This window comes from Cervus canadensis, chromosome 13 (assembly GCF_019320065.1).
Source record: "Cervus canadensis isolate Bull #8, Minnesota chromosome 13, ASM1932006v1, whole genome shotgun sequence".
In the NCBI taxonomy this organism is placed as follows: domain Eukaryota; kingdom Metazoa; phylum Chordata; class Mammalia; order Artiodactyla; family Cervidae; genus Cervus; species Cervus canadensis.
Window position 1 is genome coordinate 59,936,301 of NC_057398.1, and position 19,747 is coordinate 59,956,047.

Sequence of the window (19,747 nt, forward strand, 5' to 3'; positions counted from 1 at the left end):
AGGCATCATCTGAGCTGAGTATTTTAAACAAGAGCTAATGTGAAAAAAATTCCTTTTTCTCTCTTGAGAAAGCCAGGTTCTCTTGACTTCCATCTTGCTGCAGAAGTCTGGAAACCTTTCTTGCTACCTTAAAGCAAACCTCAAGCTGACCAAAGGGTTGTTTTGGGGGCAAGATTTGCCCTCATTCTTTTTTCAAGAAAGTCTTAGGAAAGGAGGACCTTAAAAAAATAAAGTACAACAGTTACATATTTGCAAATCATTTTTCTTCTTACAGTGGATAGATTAGAAAATGACCCTGAGTGATGTAGTATCTTAAGTACCATAAAATGTCATTTGAGAGGAGTGATTATGTTTTAAAAAGAGGTTAGGGAGAAAGTGGATCAATATAATCCCCTTCTGTGTGGTTAAGAGGTGACCTTGGAGAAAAAACACATTTCTGGGTGCTGAGAACAAAGGCTGTAGTGGGGCTTCAGGTAGTGGGGGAAAGAGAAAACAGGCTGCTTGGAACATGCAAGATGTTCAACAGTGGAAGAGAAGATAAACTCACTTGAAGATTATCAGGTGCCATGGGACTTCCCTGGTTGTCCAGTGGCTGAGACTTCACTTTCCAATGCAGGGGCTGTGGGTTCAATCCCCGGTCACGCAGCTAAGATCCTTCATGCCGTGTGGTAAAAAACAAAACAAAAACAGAAAACAACAAAAAAATTGAAATATAAAGCAGAAACAGTGTTGTAACAAATTCAATAAAGACTTAAAAAAAATAGTTCATGTCAAAAAAAAAAAAAAAGGTGTCAAACACGGGCTCTGTAAATCCAGTGCACTTCTAGCAAAGAAATTTGAAAAGGAGAAACAGAATTACTGAGAAAAATAAAATCTGGTTGCAAATGGTCAGCAGCTGAAAACCTAATTGTTCCACATCAGTGGCTCTCCAATTATCTCTCTCTCAAGTTTTATCCTTTAAACACTGGTGTGTTTATAAAGGTCAGGTTGATACAACTGATCATGTCGGGACCGGTGAGTGTGGGGAATGGTCAGGAATGTCTATTGGCTTTCCACTGCAATGTTAGTTTGCCCAAATTTTCCATGCTGTGTAATAAAATACCTATTTAGAAGACTAATGAGAACATTTATAGTTTGTGCTTGACATTATTATGCTAAAATCACCAAACTAAGTTTACGGTTATAACCATAATATTGTACAATGTTTATGGTGTAAACATTTGGGGGCTTTTAAATATAAAAATACTTAATATCACCAAACTGTCCCCATGTGTAAGTAGTTATCAAATTTGAAAGATCTGAACATGCCAACAGCTATAAAATAAATATATACTCTTGATAGAACATTACAATTTGTATAGTATGTTTGCCTTTCTAACATCATTTGCCCTTGGATCTCAGTTGTGTTTTACATATTTGATATACCCGAAAGCTCAGTATTGTGTTAACAACAGCTGCCTGGATGTGAAATGATAATAGTAGCAATTATGGTGAGGACAGTTTTAATGAAAGGTTGTTGCCTGAAGTTAGTAAACCCTCCTCAAAGATTCGCTAACAGTCAGAATTAACTATGCTATTATTAAAGCAAAAAAAAAAAAAAAAAAAGCAAAATAAGAAGCAAAAGAAAACACAATCCCCTCCCAAAGCAACAAAAAATTATTTAGCTGGGTGTTCAGTGGATAAGACTATATAATTGTATCAAGACAATTATGAGGAGAACACACTGGTCATAGCAAACACCCTCTTCCAACAACACAAGAGGAGACTCTACACATGGACATCACCAGATGGTCAACACTGAAATCAAATTAATTATATTCTTTGCAGCCAAAGATGGAGGAGCTCTATACAGTCAGCAAAAACAAGACCAGGAGCTGACTGTGGCTCAGATCATGTACTGCTTATTGCCAAATTCAGGCTTAAATTGAAGAAAGTAGGGAAAACCAGTAGACCATTCAGGTATGACCTAAATCAAATCCCTTATGATTATACAGTGGAAGTGACAAATAGATTCAAGGGATTAGGTCTGATAGACAGAGTGCCTGAAGAACTATGGACGGAAGTTCATGACAATGTACAGGAGACAGTGATCAAGAGCGTCCCCAAGGAAAAGGCCAAATATTGCCTGAGGAAGCCTTACAAATAGCTGAGAAAAGAAGAGAAGCTAAAGGCAAAGGAGGAAAGGAAAGATATACTGATTTGAATGCAGAGTTCCAAAGAATAGCAAGGAGAGATAAGAAAACCTCAGTGATCAATGCAAAGAAATAGAGGAAAACAATAGAAGATCAAAACAGTCAAACCTAAAGGAAATCAGTCCTGAATATTCATTGGAAGGACTGATCCTGAAGGTGAAACTCCAATACTTTGGCCAACTGATGAGAAGAACTGACTCACTGGAAAAGACTCTGATGCTGGGAAAGATTGAACGCAGGAGGAAAAGGGGATGACAGAGGATGAGATGGTTGGATGGCATCACTGACTTGATGGACATCAGTTTGAGCAAGCTCCACAAGTTGGTGATGGACAGGGAGGCCTGGCCTGCTACAGTCCATGTGGTCACAGAGAGTCAGCCACAACTGAGCGACTGAACTGAATTGAATTATGAAGACATTGATTTTTTTCCTTCTTGATTGAAAAAGCAGAAGTTTTTTTTTTTTTTTTTTTAAGGATCTGAATTTTATGCCTCAATTTTCCCTTATTTTGGGGGGAATCTTGTAATACCAAATACCATTCAGTTTCCCTACCCATAGGGATATAAACAAGTTTGGAAGCAAATGTGGATGATATTTCATCCCACAGGATTTGAATCAGTGAGTTTTCATTGTCATTTATCTCTAGGTATTTTTTTTAATTTCCTTTCTGATTTCTTCAATGATCCATTGATTGTTTAGTAATGTATTGTTTAGCTTCTATGTGTTTGTGTTTTTTACAGTTTTTTTTCCTATAATTGGTTTCTAATCTGATAGTTTTGTGTTTAGAAAAGATACTTGATATGATTTCAGTTTTCTTAAACTTACTGAGGCTTGATTTGTGACCCAACATGTGGCCAGTCTTGAGAATGTTCCATGTGCCCTTGAAAAAAAAGTATATTCTGCTGCTTTCAGATGGAATGCTCTGTAAGTATTAGTTAAGTCCATTTAGTCTAATGTGTTATTTAAGGACTGTGTTTTTTAAAATTAATTTTCTGTTTGGATAGTCTGCCCATTGGTTTACCCATTGGGGTATTAAAGTTTCTCACTTTTATTGTGTTACTGTGAATTTCCCCTTTAATGGCTGTTAATGTTTGCCTTATATATTGAGTGCTCCTATGGTGGGTACATGTATATTTACAACTGTTATATATTCTTCTGGAATTGGCCCCTTGCTCCTTATGTAGTGACCTTTCTTGTCTCTTGTAACAGTCTTTATTTTTAAAGTCTATTTTGTCAGACCTGAGTATTGCTCCTCTGGCTTTCTCTTTATTCCATTTGCATAGAATACTGTTTTCCATCCCGTCACTGTCAGTCTGTATGTGTCCCTAGGTCTGAAGTAGGTCTCTTGCAGACAGCGTATATACAGACCTTGTTTTTGTGATGCAGTGTTTGCAGTGTCTTCATAAACCTTATGCATTTTCTGGTAAAGATCCCAAGACCAGTACAGAGAATGAAAATCAGGGAAAGGTGTGGGCTGCTACTGCTGCTCTGAGACTGAGAGCATAACATTTCTCATAAAGTTCCATTCTGGCACAACCCTGTTCTTCCTTGAGTCGTGAAATCTTCATCCTAGGACCCCACAGCAAGCTGGTGGCAGGGCTGGGATTTCAGAACTGTTGCCATTGTCATTTTAAGTTTTGCTCATTTATGTTCTATACCTGTGCTGTCCAGTATGGGAGCCACTAGACACATGTGGTTAATTTCTATTTAAATTAATGGAAATTAAATAAAATTAAAAGTTCAGTCCCTCACTTTCATTAGTTACATTTCAGGAACTCAGTAACCATATATGTTTGATGACCACACATTGGACAATACAGGTATAAACCATAGCATCTCAGAAATTTCTTTTGGATAGTGTTGTTCCAAATGCTAAAATGATGTACACATTTCTGATTGGTGCAGTATCCTTATTTGTAGAAACCTATTAAAATGAAATTTCAGTATTACACCTAGCCTCTCTAGTATACTAAAGGTCAATGTAAATTCAGAAAAAAAAATTAGAAAAATAAACACTAAAAAGGACTGGGAAAAGTAACATTGCCTGTATAAAAGTTAAAGTTACACTGAAATGATTCTTTGGGGGACTTGAACTCTCAGGTGTAGGAAGCCACAAAGGAAAAAGCAAATTAATTTTTCTGGCTTTGTGTAATTTTCTTTCATTAAAAAATCCCTTTCCAAAGGTCCTTAAGCTAAGGTACAAATGTTGAGACATCAACATCAGACAGCTTTGAGCTAATCAAAATTAAAATTCATTTCATAAAAAATAACCTAAGTATTATCACATTTGGATTCTGTATTTGCTTGAGGTGATGGCAAGAAATAAAAGGTAAAATCATGTACAGCAGATGAGTGGGAAAGAAAGCCTTTGTTGATTTTTTATTAGCTGTTTAGCTTCAGGGACTCAGGGGTAATAAAAACAGTAAATAGTACCTTGGTGGCCTGAATAAGTTAGTGATTCTTCCAAAGGTACAAACTCTCAATGAGTGATTAGTTTAAGCCTAGCAAGACCGAAGCTCACCAAAGGTAATTTATAGTAATTATCCCTGTTCTTCCCTATAGGCCTTTCCAGATGATTTGTAATAAAGTCCAACTAAATACTGTTTAAACACATACTATCTGGAATAAGTCTTTTATAGTATAATATACTAAAACATAAACATGTTACTTTCCTTTAACTATTATGTAATAGAGTTTTAAAATAACGCATGTAGTGTCTGGGAGAGTGTTCTGTGTAATTTTTAGTGGATTAAGAAGTGGAAATTTTACAAGTGTATTTTTCAATAATAGACTTATAGGAGGAGGGCAAGTGAGATGAGTACAAGTTGGGTTCAAAGAAAGTGGGATATATGTCAGAGAGGAAGTGACAATATTATTCTGAACAATATGGACATAAAAAGTATTTACAGCCTAAAAATTGAGAGTTACGTTTTATTTGGTGGGGATTTTTAGGACTGAAAGCCCAGGAGACAGCATCTCAAGAAACTGTGAGAGAACTGCTCAGAGGAGGCGAGGATGGGAGCCAGGTTATATAGAAGTTTTGCAACAAAGGGCAGGTAATCTGAATGTCAAAAGATTATTGTAAATTAAAGAAACCCAGCTATCCCAAGCACTTTTCTGTGTATGGGAGGAAGTTAAGAATCTGGGCTTACTGAAATCAGTCTTTTGATATGCACATCACCTATCTGGGACCTGTACCCTTTGTTTCACATCTTGAATTTCCTCAGGGCTTAGAGCGAGTGGCTGCAGTCTGAGGGCTGCTAGATGGCAGGTATTCTTTCCTTTCTGAGTTTCTTTAGGACTCACCAGCCCATCATCCATGTAGCTGCAATTGCTGATGACCACAACATCCATTATTTACTGATATGGCTGGAAATATTTCATTTCTCAACATGTTTGGGCACCCCTCATTCAATGATCCCAAAAGCCAGTTACTATCACCTTATGTTTCCTAAGGGAGACATAGATGTCTTTTGGGAGATGATTACAACAGAAGAGTAAGTGAAAGTCAAAAGAAAGCTATTTGGCTAAAATGCTGATTGGACATGTGTGGCACCAGAAACCGATCACTAGTGCTAACGTCATTTAAGCGAGAGGCTGTACAAGGATCTGTAGAGATGGAACCCTTTGTCCTCAGTCCAGTTGTTATCCTCTCCAATACCAGGCTCCCAGGAGAGCAGGAATCAGCAGCCTCAGCACAGATGTCCGCCCATGTCATCAATGTCTGCATTCTAGGCAAGTGTCAGCAGCCCCTTGCTGTGTAGAATCTGAGGGGGCCTAGGAGGCAGTGCTGTGGAAATTCGGAGAACAAACAGCAAACCTTACAGTAGCTAGGGGTCTAGATTACAGGATACTTCCTGAGAACCCTGAGAAGCATTTGTGGTGAATTCTGAGGTTTTTACATGGAAAACTTCAAACAAATAGAGAAAATTATGATGAACCCAAGGTATCCATCAACCACTGTCACTTCAGTTCAGTTCAGTCACTCAGTTGTGTCCCCATGGAGGCAGTGCGCCAAGCTTCCCTGTCCATCACCAACTCCCAGAGCTTGCTCAAACTTATGTCCATTGAATCGATGATGCCATCCAACCATCTCATCCTCTGTCATTCACTTCTCTTGCCTTCAATCTTTGCCAGCGTCAGCGTCTTTTCAAATGAGTCAGTTCTTTGCTTGAGGTGACCAAAGTATTGGAGCTTCAGCTTCAGCATCAGTCCTTCCAATGAATATTCAGCACTGATTTCCTATAGGATGGACTGGTTTGATCTCCTTGTAATCTAAGGGACACTCAAGTGTCTTCTTCAACACCATGGTTCAAAAGCATCAGTTCTTCAGTGCTCAGCTTTCTTTATAATCCAACTCTCATATCCATACCTGACTACTAGAAAAACCATAGCTTTGACTAGATGGACCTTTGTTGGCAAAGTAATGTCTCTGCTTTTTAATATGCTGTCTAGATTGGTTGTAGTTTTTCTTCCAAGGAGTACGCATCTTTTAATTTCATGGCTGAAATCACTAGCTGCAGTGATTTTGGAGTCCCCCAAAATAAAATCTCTCATTGTTTCCATTGTTTCCCCATCTATTTACCATGAAGTGATGGGACCACATGCTATGATCTTAGTTTTCTGAATGTTGAGTTTTAAGCCAGCTTTTTCACTCTCCTCTTTCACTTTCATCAAGAGGCTGTTTAGTTCCTCTTCACTTTCTGCCATAAGGGTGGTGTCACTGCATATCTGAGGTTATTAATATTGGTAACCTTGATTCCAGCTTGTGATTCATCCAGCTGGCATTTCACATGATGTACTCTGCATATAACTTAAATAAGCAGGGTGATAATATACAGCCTTGACATACTCCTGTCCCAGTTTGGAACCAATCTGTTGTTCCATGTCCAGTTCTAACTGTTGCTTCTTCACCTGCATAAAGATTTCTCAGGAGACAGGTCAGGTAGTCTGGTATTCCCATGTATTGAAGAATTTTCAGCATTTTGTTGTGATCCACACAGTCAAAGGCTTTAGCGTAGTCAATGAAGCAGAAGTAGATGTTTTTCTGGAGTTCTTTTGCTTTTTCTATGATCCAACAGATATTGGCAATTTGATCTCTGGTTCCTCTGCCTTTTTTAAAGCCAGCTTGAACATCTGGAAGTTCATGGTTCACATACTGTTAAAGCCTGGCTTGGAGAATTTTGAGCATTACTTTTCTAAGTGTGCTAGATGAGTGCAATTTTGTGGTAGTTTGTACATTCTTTGGCACTGCCCTTCTTTGGGATTGGAATGAAAACTGACCTTTTCCAGTCCTGTGGCCACTGCCGAGTTTTCCAAATTTGCTGGCATATTGAGTGCAGCACTTTATCAGAATCATCTTTTAACCCATTGTTAACAGTTATCAATTCATGGACAAATTTGATTCAGTGTTGCTTCATCTGCTCTCGTCCACTTTCTGGATTGTTTCGAAGTCAATTTTAGGACATTTCAAGGAAGTATGTTTTTCTCTACAGTGTATTGGCACAGATAGATAGTATCTTTGACTGCTATCATGGCCATATTTATTCTTTAAGGACACTGGGAGTTACACAGGAAAACAGTAATGTATGTTAAGTGGATTCATTGAGGAAAGGACAGGGAACTTTGGGAACAGACAATCCAGGAGATTGAGGAAAAATCTTAAGGATGTGACATCTAGACCAGTAGTCTCCAACCTTTTTGGCACCAGGGACAGGTTTTACAGAAGACAAGTTTTCTGTGGACTAGGGTAGGGGGATGGTTTCAGGATGATTCCAGTGCAGTATGCTTATTTTGCACTTTATTTCTGTTATTCCATCAGCTCCACCTCAGATTATCAGGCATTAGATCCTGGAGGTTGGGGATTCCTGATCTAGACTGAATCATGGTGGCCTAATAGGTGTCAGTCAACAGAAGACAGGAAGAAAGGGAATTCCAGATGGATGAAATATCAAATAATTATTTACTTAATGAGTTAAGCATATTTATAGAAGTTTTGTGTAGTTTCTTACGTACTAGTGTTAAATAGGTGGGAGGCCCTAATCTCTCAAGTATCAATAGAGTGAATGTCTGTAAGGTACACATGAATCTGGATTTAACAGAAGATGATCCATTCAGGACACTGCATATATTCAGAAATCTTGGAGAGTAAGGTGTACCGAGGTGGTGGCGATTGTAGTCATGGCTCAAAGAGTGATTCTGTAGCAGCAGCAGCTGAAAGAGAATGGAGACTCATGATAACAATGAGGGTGTCCACAATAGGAATTATCTAGAATGTAGTGTTCCCACACCAGGTAATATTGGATTGGTCAAAAAGTTCATTATGGTTTTTCTAAAAGATGTTATAGAAAAACCCAAATGAACTTTTTACTAACTCAGTATTTAAAAATCTACCTTCCAATATGAGTGTGATCTTTGAAAGATTTTAGTGGATACTTTTTATTATCATAAGTGATGTTTATTGAGTTGACGGACATGAGTTTGAGCAAACTCTAGGAGTTGTGACGGACAGGGAAGCCTGGCATGCTGCAGTCCATGGGGTCGCAGACAGTCAGACACGACTGAGCAACTGAACTGAACTGATGTTTCATTGAAAGTAACATATGATCGTTTCTTTAGAGGAAATAAGCTCATTTCTATAATCTTGCAAGATTAGGTCAGAGAAGAATTTTCAGGAGTCCCAACTTATTAATAAGTTCTGAATGTTTTAATGTTTTCTGCAAAGAATAAGAAAGTAATATAAAAGTTTTTTATATATCAGTTAGGTCAGTGTAAGAAGACATTAACCACTCTAGAGTTTTCAAACAGGAAAGAATTTAATAAAGGGAAGTGGTACTTATCCAAATTTACTGGAAGGTTTGGTGATAAAGAAATAGATGGGAGGAGGATGGGGACAAGTAAGTTTTCAGGTCAGACCCAAGGTGCAGCCAGAGCTGGTTCATTACATTTGTGATATTATGTCAAATGAAACTGATGAGCAGGAGAGATCAAACTTCCTAGGAGCTTCAGTAAGGCATCTGTGCAAGAGGTTGGGATATCATCTCAGTGCAAATGAAGGGCCATGCCACAATTGTGACATGTCTAAAGGGCCCAATGGTCTATGACAATTTGAAATGCCCTTCAAAAATGAGAGATAATTTGATGTCCTTTGAATCAGCCACCACAAAAAGTGAGGTATAATACTTCCTGGGCCTCTTTGGATTTTTTTTTTAAAATTTATTATTTTAAAATCTTTTAATGAATTATAGTTGATTTGTATACAGTGTTGTGCTAATTTCTTCTGTACAGCAAAGTAATTCAGTTATACATATATTAAATTCTTTATATCCATTCTTTTTAATATACTTTTCCATTATGGTTTATCACAGGATATTAAATATAGTTCCCTGTGCTATTCAGTTGGACCTGCTTGTTTATTCATTATTATTCATTTGATAGCTTACATCTCCTAAACCCAACTTCCTATGTCATCCCTCCCCCATATCTCATTTGTTATTTGACTCTAGCCTATTTTCTGGGTATCACAAAGACTGGTAGTTCTTACATATTAGAGCAAGAAAATGGGTCTGCATGAATAGAGACTATAATTCAAGCTGACACTTGGGTGCATGAGTCAGAAGTCCCAAGTACCAGTGGTCCATGCTGTATGCAACTTCAGTACTGTTAATGCCATTAATAGTAACTAGGCATTTTCAGGAAGGGCATCACCTCTTCTAGTAACAGATTTTGTTCACAGAGAACCAGCTTGACTTGCTACTACAACAAAGTGATTATTCACCCCCAATTGCCCACTGTGAACTGAGTATTATCTTGTCTATGCAGCCTAAAATTGGATGTGCACGGCAGCATTCACGTGCAAAATGGAAATGGTCTATAAAAGCTGGGACTAAGCAGGAGAGGAATGAGGAAACAGCCCCGGTGGGTAGCTTAGGTTTCTATCATACCTGCATTATGTTGTGGATTCTTCCTTCACACATAGACTTAACCATATAAAGAGTTGTTGTTTGTTTTAGTCACGAAGTCATGTCTGACTCTTTTGTGGTCCCCATGGACTGTAGCCCACCAGGCTCCTCTGTCTGTGAGATTTCCCAGGCAGGAATACTGGACTGGGTTACCATTTCCTTCTCTAGGGCATCTTCCTGACCCAGGGATCGAACTCGTGTCTCCTGCATTGGCCGTTGGGTTCTTCACCAATGAGGCACCAGGGAACTCCTATATAAAGAGTTACCTATGACGAATTAACAGAAGAAGGAAAAAACTCAGATATGATTTATGGTTGCATCTGCATGATATGCTGAAATTAAATAAAAGTGGATGGCCACTCCATTACAACCCCACTCAGGAGAAGCTCTGGACAACAGTGATGAAGCAGGCAGAGCTTCCTGTGGCTCATCCAGTATCATACAGAATAGTCTTCTTGTCCTAAAATACCTGCTGTTCTTCACCTATTCAGCCATCCTCCTCTCCACCCCATCTCCTGGAAACCACTGATTTTTTTTTTTTTTTATTTCTATAGATTTCCTTTGTCCCAGAATGTAATATCATTGGAATCATAAAGTATATAGTGGGCTTCTTTTACTTAGTGCTATGTATTTAAGATTCATCCCTGATTTTTCGTGGCTTAATAACTCATTTTGTTTTTAAAAATTGTGATAAAATGTACATAACAGAAAACTTACCGTTTTAACCATTTTCAAGTGTGTGTTGGTGGCATTCGGTACCTTTGTACTGTTGTGCAGCCATCATCACCATCCATCTTCAGAAGTCTTCATCTTAGAAAACTGAAACTCTGTATCTATCAAACAGACATTCCACACTATACCCTCCCCCTCAGTGCCTGGTGAGCATCATCCTACTATCTCTCTCTATGAATTTTGTAATCTCACTACCTCATATAAGTGGAATCATGTATTGTTTTTATACTTTTGTGACCACCTTAAGTTACTTAGTGCAATGACCTTTAGGTTTTTTTTTCTTTTCCCCTTTTTGACTCACATTGGCAATTTATTCAGAAGAAAGTATTAGCAACTCCTTTTATTATCAACTTTTTTATCCATGTTGTAGTATATGTCAAATTTCCTTCCTTTTTAAGGTTGAACAGTAGTCCATTGTATGTATAAGTGCATGCTAAGTCTCTTCAGTCATGTCCAACTCTTTGTGACCCTCTGGACTGTAGGCAGCCAGGCTTCACTGTTCAAGGGGATTCTTCAGGAAAGAATACTAGAGTGGGCTGCTATGCCCTCCTCCAGGGGATCTTCCTGACCCAGGGATCAAACCCACATCTCTTATGTCTCTTGCATTGGAGGAGGGGTTCTTTAACACTTGCGCCACATGGGAAGCCCCTATTGCATGTATATACCATGTTTTATTCATTTATTATTTTTATTTTGGCTGTGCTGGGTCTTTTTTGAGGAATGCGGGCTTTCTCTAGTTTTGACCTCAGACTCAGTTGCCCCATGACATGTGGGATCTTAGTTCCCTGACCAGGGATCAACCCCCACATTGGAAGGCAGGTTCTTAACCTCTGGACTACCAGAGAAGTCTCTACACTATGTTTTATTTATGCATCCGTCAACAGACGCTTTGATAGCTTCCACCTTTTGGCTATCAGGAGAAACGCTGTTATGAACATGGGTAGACAGATACATACTTGAGTTCTTGCTTTAGATTCTTTTGGGTATATGCTCCAAGATAGAAATATCTGGATCATATGGTAATTCTACTTTTATTTCTTTTAGAGGTACTGCAATGCTGTTTTCTTGGAGGCTGCACTGTTTAACATTTCTACCAACAATGCACAGGATTCCAATTTCTCCATATCTTTGCCAAAACTTATTTTCTGATTTTGTTGTTTTGCTTTTGTTAATAGTAGCCATTCTAATGGGTACAAGGTGGTATCTCATTGTGGTTTTCATTAGCATTTTTCTAATGGTTAGTGATATTGGTAATCTTTTCATCTGCTTATTGGCCATTTGTTTCTTTCTTGGGGAAATATCTATTCAAGTCTTCTTGTCCATTTTAAAATTGTTTTAAGTGTAAAACACATTTAAGATTCATCCATTTTTTAATGTTGTTTTGAGTTGTCCAGATTGTTTATGTATTCTGAATAGAAACATCTTATCAGATATATTTTTATTGTTCTTGTTGACTTGCAGGGTTTTATATATATATATATATATTCAGGATAGTAACCTCTTATCAGATATATGATTGAAATTTTAAAAAATTCCAAGGGTTACCATTTTATTGTTAACTGTGTCATTTGACACATAGAAAATTTAATTCAACATTGTCCAATTTGTCTTTTTTGGGGGGTTACCTGTGCTTTTGGTGTTATGCCCAAGAAGCCATTGTCAAATCCAGTGTCATGATTTCCTATATGCTTTCTTCTAAGACTTTGATCATTTTAGATCATATATGATTCATCTTAAGTTAGTTTTCACAAATAGTATAAATTAAGAGTCCACTTTAATTTTTTTGCAAGTGAATATTCTGTTTTCCAATACAATTTCTTAAAAAGATTGGCATCTCCCTATTAAATGGTCTTATCATTGTTAATAATTGGCTGACCATATATGCAAAGTTTTATTTCTGGGCTCTCTGTTCTATTCCATTGGTCTAAATATATGTTTTTATGCTATCAAACCATTCTAGTTACTCTAGCTGTGTAGTAAAATTTGAAATCATGAAGTGTAAAGCCTTTTTCCATTTTTTTCAATACTACTTTGTTTATTCAGGGTCCCTTGAAATTCCATATAAATGTTAGATCCAGTTTTTCTATTTCTACGAAAAAAGTCATGGATTGTGGTAGGGATTACATTGAATATGTATGTCACTTTAAGTAATATTGGTGCCTGAATCACACTAAGTTTTCTGATCCATGAATGCTTTTCATTTAGTGATGTCTTTAGTTTCTTTCAGCAACATTTTGCCGTTTTCAGTATACAAGTTTTTAGTATCATTCATTAAGTTTATTCCTGAACATTTTACTCTTTAATCTAAGTATAGTTTTTCTCCTAATTTCCTGTTTGGTTGTTCACTTTCAGGGTACAGAATCAAAACTGATTTTGTGCTGGTTTTGTATCCTGAGACGTCGCTGAATTTATTTATTAGTCCTAACAGTTTGTGTGGAATCTTTAGGATTTTCTACATATAAAAATCCTTTGCAAATAGAAATAATTTTATTTCTTCCTTTCCCATCTGAATACCTTTTATTTAGTTTTCTTGTCTAATTGTTCTTGCTAGGACTTCTTGCACTATGTTGAATAGAAGTGGTAAAAATGGGCATGCTTGTATTGTTTCTGGTCTTAAAAAAAGCTTTTGATTTTTCACCGGTGAGTGTGATGTTAGCTGTGGGCTTTTTGTATATAGATTTTATTTTGTTGAGGTAGTTTCCTTTTATTTCTGCTTTGCTGAGTGTTATTGCCATGAAAACATGTTTAATTTTCTCAAATGCTTTTTCTGCATCACTTGAGATGATCATATGGATTTTTTTCCCTTAGCATTCCATTTACATTCTGTTAATCTGATATATTATATTGACTGACTTTCATGTGTCTAGCATCCTTGAATTCAAGATATAAATTCCACTTGGGCATGGTGTATAATCTTTTTAAAGTGCTGTTGAATTTCTTTTGTTAGTATTTTGTTGAAAATTTTTGCATCAATATTTTATCAGAAATGTTTTATACTTTTCTTTTTTTGTAGATTCTTTGTCTGGCTTTGGTATTGAAGTAATGCTGGCCTCATAGAATGGGTTGCAAGTATTTCCTCTTCAATTTTTTATAAAGCTTTGAGGAGGAGTGATATTAACTCTTTAAATGCCTGTCAGAATTCACCAGTGAAGTCATCTGGTTCTGAGCTTTTGTTTCTTGGGAACTTTTTGACTTCTGATTCAATTATCTCACAATTTATATGTTTGCTTAGATTTCCTATTTTTTTAATGAAATAATCTTAGTATGTTGAATGTTTCTAGGAATTTGTCCTGAAGTTTTCACCTAGGTTATCCTATTTGTGTATGCAGTTTCTCTTATTACTCTATTATGATCCTTCTTGTTTCTTTATAATCAGTAATGATGGGCTTCCATGATGGCTTAGTGATAAAGAATCCACCCGCTAATGTAGGAGACTTGGGTTTGACCCTGGATCTGGAAGATCCCCTGGAGAAGGAAATGGCAACTGACTCCAGTATTCTTGCCTGGGAAATCCCATGGACAGAGGAGCCTGGTGGGCTACAGTCCATGGGGTTGCAGAATTGGACACAACTTAGTGACTAAACAACAAGAATAAATTGAAATCCACTACTTTTATTGTAGAGTTGTCTATTTGTTCCTCTAGTTCTGTAATGTTTGCTTCGTATATTTAGGAATTCTGATGCTTGGCACCTATATGTCTAAAATTGTTATGTTTTCTTGGTGAGTTGACCCTTTTATTATTATATACTGTCCTTCTTTGACCCTTCTAACACTTTCGACTTAAAGACTTTCTGGTCTAATCATAGAATGGCCACTCTTGTTTTCTGTGGGTTACTATTTGCATAGAGCAACCTTTTTTTTGTCCTTTTGTTTGCAATTTATCTGTGTTGTTAGATCTAAACAGGTCAAGAAGTAACAGTTAGAACTGGACATGGAACAACAGACTGGTTCCAGATCGAGAAAGGAGCACATCAAGGCTGTATATTGTCACCCTGCTTATTTAACTTATATGCAGAGCACATCACGAGAAACGCCAGGCTAGATGAAGCACAAGCTGGAATCAAGATTGCTGGGAGAAATATCAATAACCTCAGATATGCAGATGACACCACCTTTATGGCAGAAAGGGAAGAGGAACAAAAGAGCTTCTTATGAATGTGCAAGAGGAGAGTGAAAAGTTGGCTTAAAACTCAACATTCAGAAAACTAAGATCATGGCATCCGATCCCATCACTTCATGGCAAATAGATGGGGAAACAATGGAAACAGTGACAGACTTTATTTCTGGAGCTCCAAAATCATTGTAGGCGGTGACTGCAGCCATGAAATTAAAAGATGCTTACTCCTTGGAAGAAAAGCTATGACCAACCTAGACAGCATATTAAACAACAGAGACATTACTTTACCAACATGGGTCCGTCAAGTTAAAGCTATGGTTTTTCTAGTAGTCATGTATGGATGTGAGAGTTGGACTAGAAAGAAAGCTGAGCACCGAAGAATTGCTGCTTTTGAACTGTGGTGTTGGAGAAGACTCTTGAGAGTTCCTTGGACTGCAAGGAGATCAAACCAGTCCATCCTAAAGGAAATCAGTCCTGAATATTCATTGGAAGGACTGATGTTGAAGCTGAAACTCTAATACTTTGGCCACTTGCTGGGAAGAACCTACTCATTTGAAAAGACCCTGGCCCTTCCCCGGCTCCTCGGCACTGTTTTCTGGAAGCTTCGTGAAGGCGGTGGGTGCTTAAGGTTGGTCACTGGTCAGGCGTAATCCACGTCCATCCGCCCTTCCCAAGCTTACGCAGACCCATCCACGGTTGCCATACCCAAGAATGTAGCCCCCTGGACCTGGCCGCCCGCCGGGGCTGTCGGGGCTGCTGGCGGCCGCGGGAAGAGCGCGTATCAGGACCGCGATAAGCCGGCCCAGATCCGCTACAGCAACATCTCCGCAGCCAAAGCTACTAGCTGATGCTATTAGAACAAGCCTTGGACCAAAAGGAATGGATAAAATGATTCAAGATGGAAAAGGTGATGTGACCATTATAAATGATTTCACCATTCTGAAACAAATGCAGGTGTTACATCCAGCAGCCAGAATGCTGGTGGAGCTGTCCAAGGCTCAGGATATAGAAGCAGGAGATGGCACCACATCAGTGGTCATTATTGCTGGCTCTCTCTTGGATTCCTGTACCAAGCTTCTTCAGAAAGGGATTCATCCCAGCATCATTTCTGAGTCATTCCAGAAGGCTTTGGAAAAGGGCATTGAAATCTTGACTGACATGTCTTGACCTGTGGAACTGAGTGACAGAGAAACTGTTAAATAGTGCGGCCACTTCATTGAACTCAAAGGTTGTGTCTCAGTATTCAAGTCTCCTTTCTCCAATGAGTGTAGATGCAGTGATGAAAGTGATTGACCCAGCCACATATACTAGTGTACATCTTAGAGATATTAAAATAGTTAAGAAGCCTGGTGGGACAATTGATGACTGTGAGTTGGTGGAAGGTCTGGTTCTTACTCAAAAGGTAGCAAATTCTGGCATAACCAGAGTTGAAAAGGCTAAGATTGGGCTTATTCAGTTCTGCTTATCTGCTCCCAAAACAGATATCGACAATCAAATAGTGGTTTCTGACTATGTTCAGATGGATCCAGTGCTAAGAGAAGAGAGAGCTTATATTCTAAATTTAGTGAAGCAAATGAAAAAAACAGGATGTAATGTTCTTCTCATACAGAAGTCTATTCTAAGAGATGCTCTTAGTGATCTTGCATTACATTTCCTGAACAAAATGAAGATTATGGTGGTAAAGGATGTTGAAAGAGAAGACAATGAATTCATTTGTAAGACGATTGGAACCAAACCAGTTGCTCATGTTGACCAGTTCACTGCCAACATGCTGGGATCTGTCGAATTAGCTGAGGAGGTCAGCTTAAATGGTTCTGGCAAACTGATCAAGATTACAGGCTGTGCAAGCCCTGGAAAAACAGTTACAATTGTTGTTCGTGGTTCTAACAAATTGCTGATTGAAGGAGCTGAGGGTTCCGTCCATGACGCTCTCTGCGTTATTCGCTGTTTAGTGAAGAAGAGAGCACTCATTGCAGGAGGTGGTGCTCCAGAAATAGAGTTGGCCCTCCGGGTAACTGAATACTCACGAACATTGTGTGGTATGGAATCCTACTGCATTCGTGCTTTTGCAGATGCTATGGAAGTCATTCCATCTACAGTAGCTGAAAACGCTGGCCTGAATCCCATTTCTACTGTAACAGAACTAAGAAACCAGCATGCCCAAGGAGAAAAATTGACGTCCAAAAGGGTGGTATTTCCAACATATTAGAGGAACTGGTTGTCCAGCCCCTGCTGGTTTCAGTCACTGCTCTGACTCTAGCAACTGAAACTGTCCGGAGCATTCTGAAAATTGATGATGTGGTAAACACTCGGTAATCTGGTTAACACTGGCTGACTGGCACGATCATGGCCACTAATGGTGCAGCTGGAATGGAAGAGCACCTTGGCATTCCTTGTTGTTTTGAAGATTGTTTCTTTTATTAATTTCGGGGTCTGGTCTTCCAGTTGGCATTTGCTTGAAATTGTATAGACACAGTTTAATGAAAATATTAAATATATGGTTTCAAAAAGCAGATTAATTTATTGCTCTCCATTCTGCATTATTCCCACTCTCTCCTAGCATTCTGTTATTTCTGATTCACTTGGGAAATCTGTGTGAGGAGGGAAAAAAGGAGTTAACATTTGTCTGTTAAATTCTTAAGGACTTAATGCTGGGTACTTTTAAGTTTTGTGTTAGGTTGTGGTTTTTGTTGTTTTTCTCCTTTTTGGCTGTGTGGCATATGGGATCTTACTTCTCCAACCAGGGATCAAACCCACACCCCCTGCATGGGCAGCACAGAATCTTAAACACTGGACTACCAGGGAAGTCTCCAGTTTTGTGTTTTTTAATAGAAATATTGAGAAGGAATAATGGCCCAATATGCTCATCACCCTGATAAACCCCCATTTTCAGTAATATATATGCTGTCTGAAAAGTTAACAGTAAAAAAAAAAAGAAAGAAAAGTTAACAGTATAGAAAGAGTGAAAAATGAATGTCTTTCTCATTTTTACCCCTTTTTCCAAGAACAACCACTGTTGAGTTAATTGGAATTCCTCCTAAAAATAAAAATATACATATATGTAACAAAAAAAAATGAAAAGACCCTGATGCTGGGAAAGATTGAAGGCAGAAGGAGAAGGGGTGACAGAGGAAGAGATGGTTGGATGGCATCATTGACATGCTGGACATGAGTTTGAATAAACTCGGGAGTTGGTGATGGACAGGGAAGTCTGGTTTGCTGTAGTCCATGGGATCGCAAAGAGTCGGACACGACTGAGTGACTGAACTGAATTGAGATCTAAAATGTGTGTCTTATAGACAACATTAATTAGATCCTGGGGAGCTGAATCCATTTACATTTAAAGTAATAACTGTTAGGGAAGAACCTACTATTGCCAATTTAGTATTTGTTTTATGTCTTTTTAAAAACACATCTCTTATTTTCTCCCTAACTGCTTTCTTTTGTGTTTATTTGATTGTTGGTTTAGCACATGTTGATTTCCTTCTCATTTACTTTTTTGTATATTCTATAAATATTTTCTTTCTGGTTATCATAGAGATTAAATATAGCACTCTAAATTAATAACAAACTGTTTAAACTTGATAACAGCTTAGCTTCAATCACATACAAAAGCTATTCCTTTTCAGTCCCCTTCCCAGTGTATGTTATTTGTGTTACAAATTGTATCTTTACATATTGTATAATCCATTAGCATAAATTTTTAATGACTTTTTTGGCTTTTGTCCTTTAAATCCTATTAAAGAATCAAGAATGGAGTTATGCATCAAAATCATAATAATGCTGCCTTTTATATTTGTTTTTGTATTTACCTTCACTAGAGTATGTTATGTTTTTGTATTTACCTTAACTAGAGAATGTTATATTTCATATGGCCTTCAGGTAGTATACTGTCTCTTTGTTTCAACATGAAATATTCCCTTCATCCTTTTTATAGGAATGTGGAGTGGTAATAAATTCATTCAGCTTTTGTTTACCTGGTGATGTCTTAGCTTTTACCTTATAGCTTTCCTGTGAAAGCGATAGCTCTTACTTCACACTGGTGGCTTTAGTTCCAACTTTATGTCAGCAGGTCCTAGTTATTGCTCAAGTTTTGTGGGTATTGCTTTTAGCTTGGTTAGCAGTTCCTGGTCATAACTTGGGCCAGACTTGGAGTGAGCAAACTTTTGTGTGTGTGTGTGAGTCATGGAGATGTATATGTCTTTGATTCAGTTTTTAAAAATACTTATAGAAAGTGTATGGTTTAGTGTGGGAGATTTTGGTGTTTTCTGTGTCTTACCTTGATCCCCTCAGTATTTTCTACTCTTCTGCTACGTGGTAATAAAAATATGTCATTATTTTAAAAAAAGCCCGTTGGAGCACACATTGCTATGATAATTAGCAGCTACAAAACCCAGAGTCTATTATGTCTTTTCAAATTTCATTTGTGTTCTGTTCTTCTTAGGATCTTGGTTTTTTCTGATGTTTGCTTTTCATTTTCTGCCTTACTGGGATCTACTCTATAATCATTTTTATATCTTTGACCTTTTACATTTAATTTTGAGTGAATTCTCAGGTCTAGCCATTTTGTCTTTTATGATATTTATTTTTTACACTTTAATTATGACTTAACACTATAATATTTTTCATTGTTCTCTTCAACTTTACCCTGAACTCTGCTTGCTCATTTTTAATTTCCTTCTTTTGTTTTAGAGGTACTGTATCTCTAGTTTGAGCTCTTTCTGACATCATAGAAGTGCTGTCTT

The 19,747-nt window shown here is 37.7% G+C and overlaps 1 pseudogene across 1 annotated transcript in view; it reads left to right on the forward strand.

Annotated features, from left to right (window-relative positions):
• Positions 1–17,515, forward strand: part of LOC122451761 — a 44,770-nt pseudogene extending 27,255 nt beyond the window's left edge. The window contains exon 3 of the transcript XR_006272508.1: positions 15,678–17,515. The product of XR_006272508.1 is annotated as a T-complex protein 1 subunit delta-like (transcript). The remainder of the gene's footprint in view (positions 1–15,677) is intronic.
• The last annotated feature ends 2,232 nt before the right edge of the window (positions 17,516–19,747 follow it).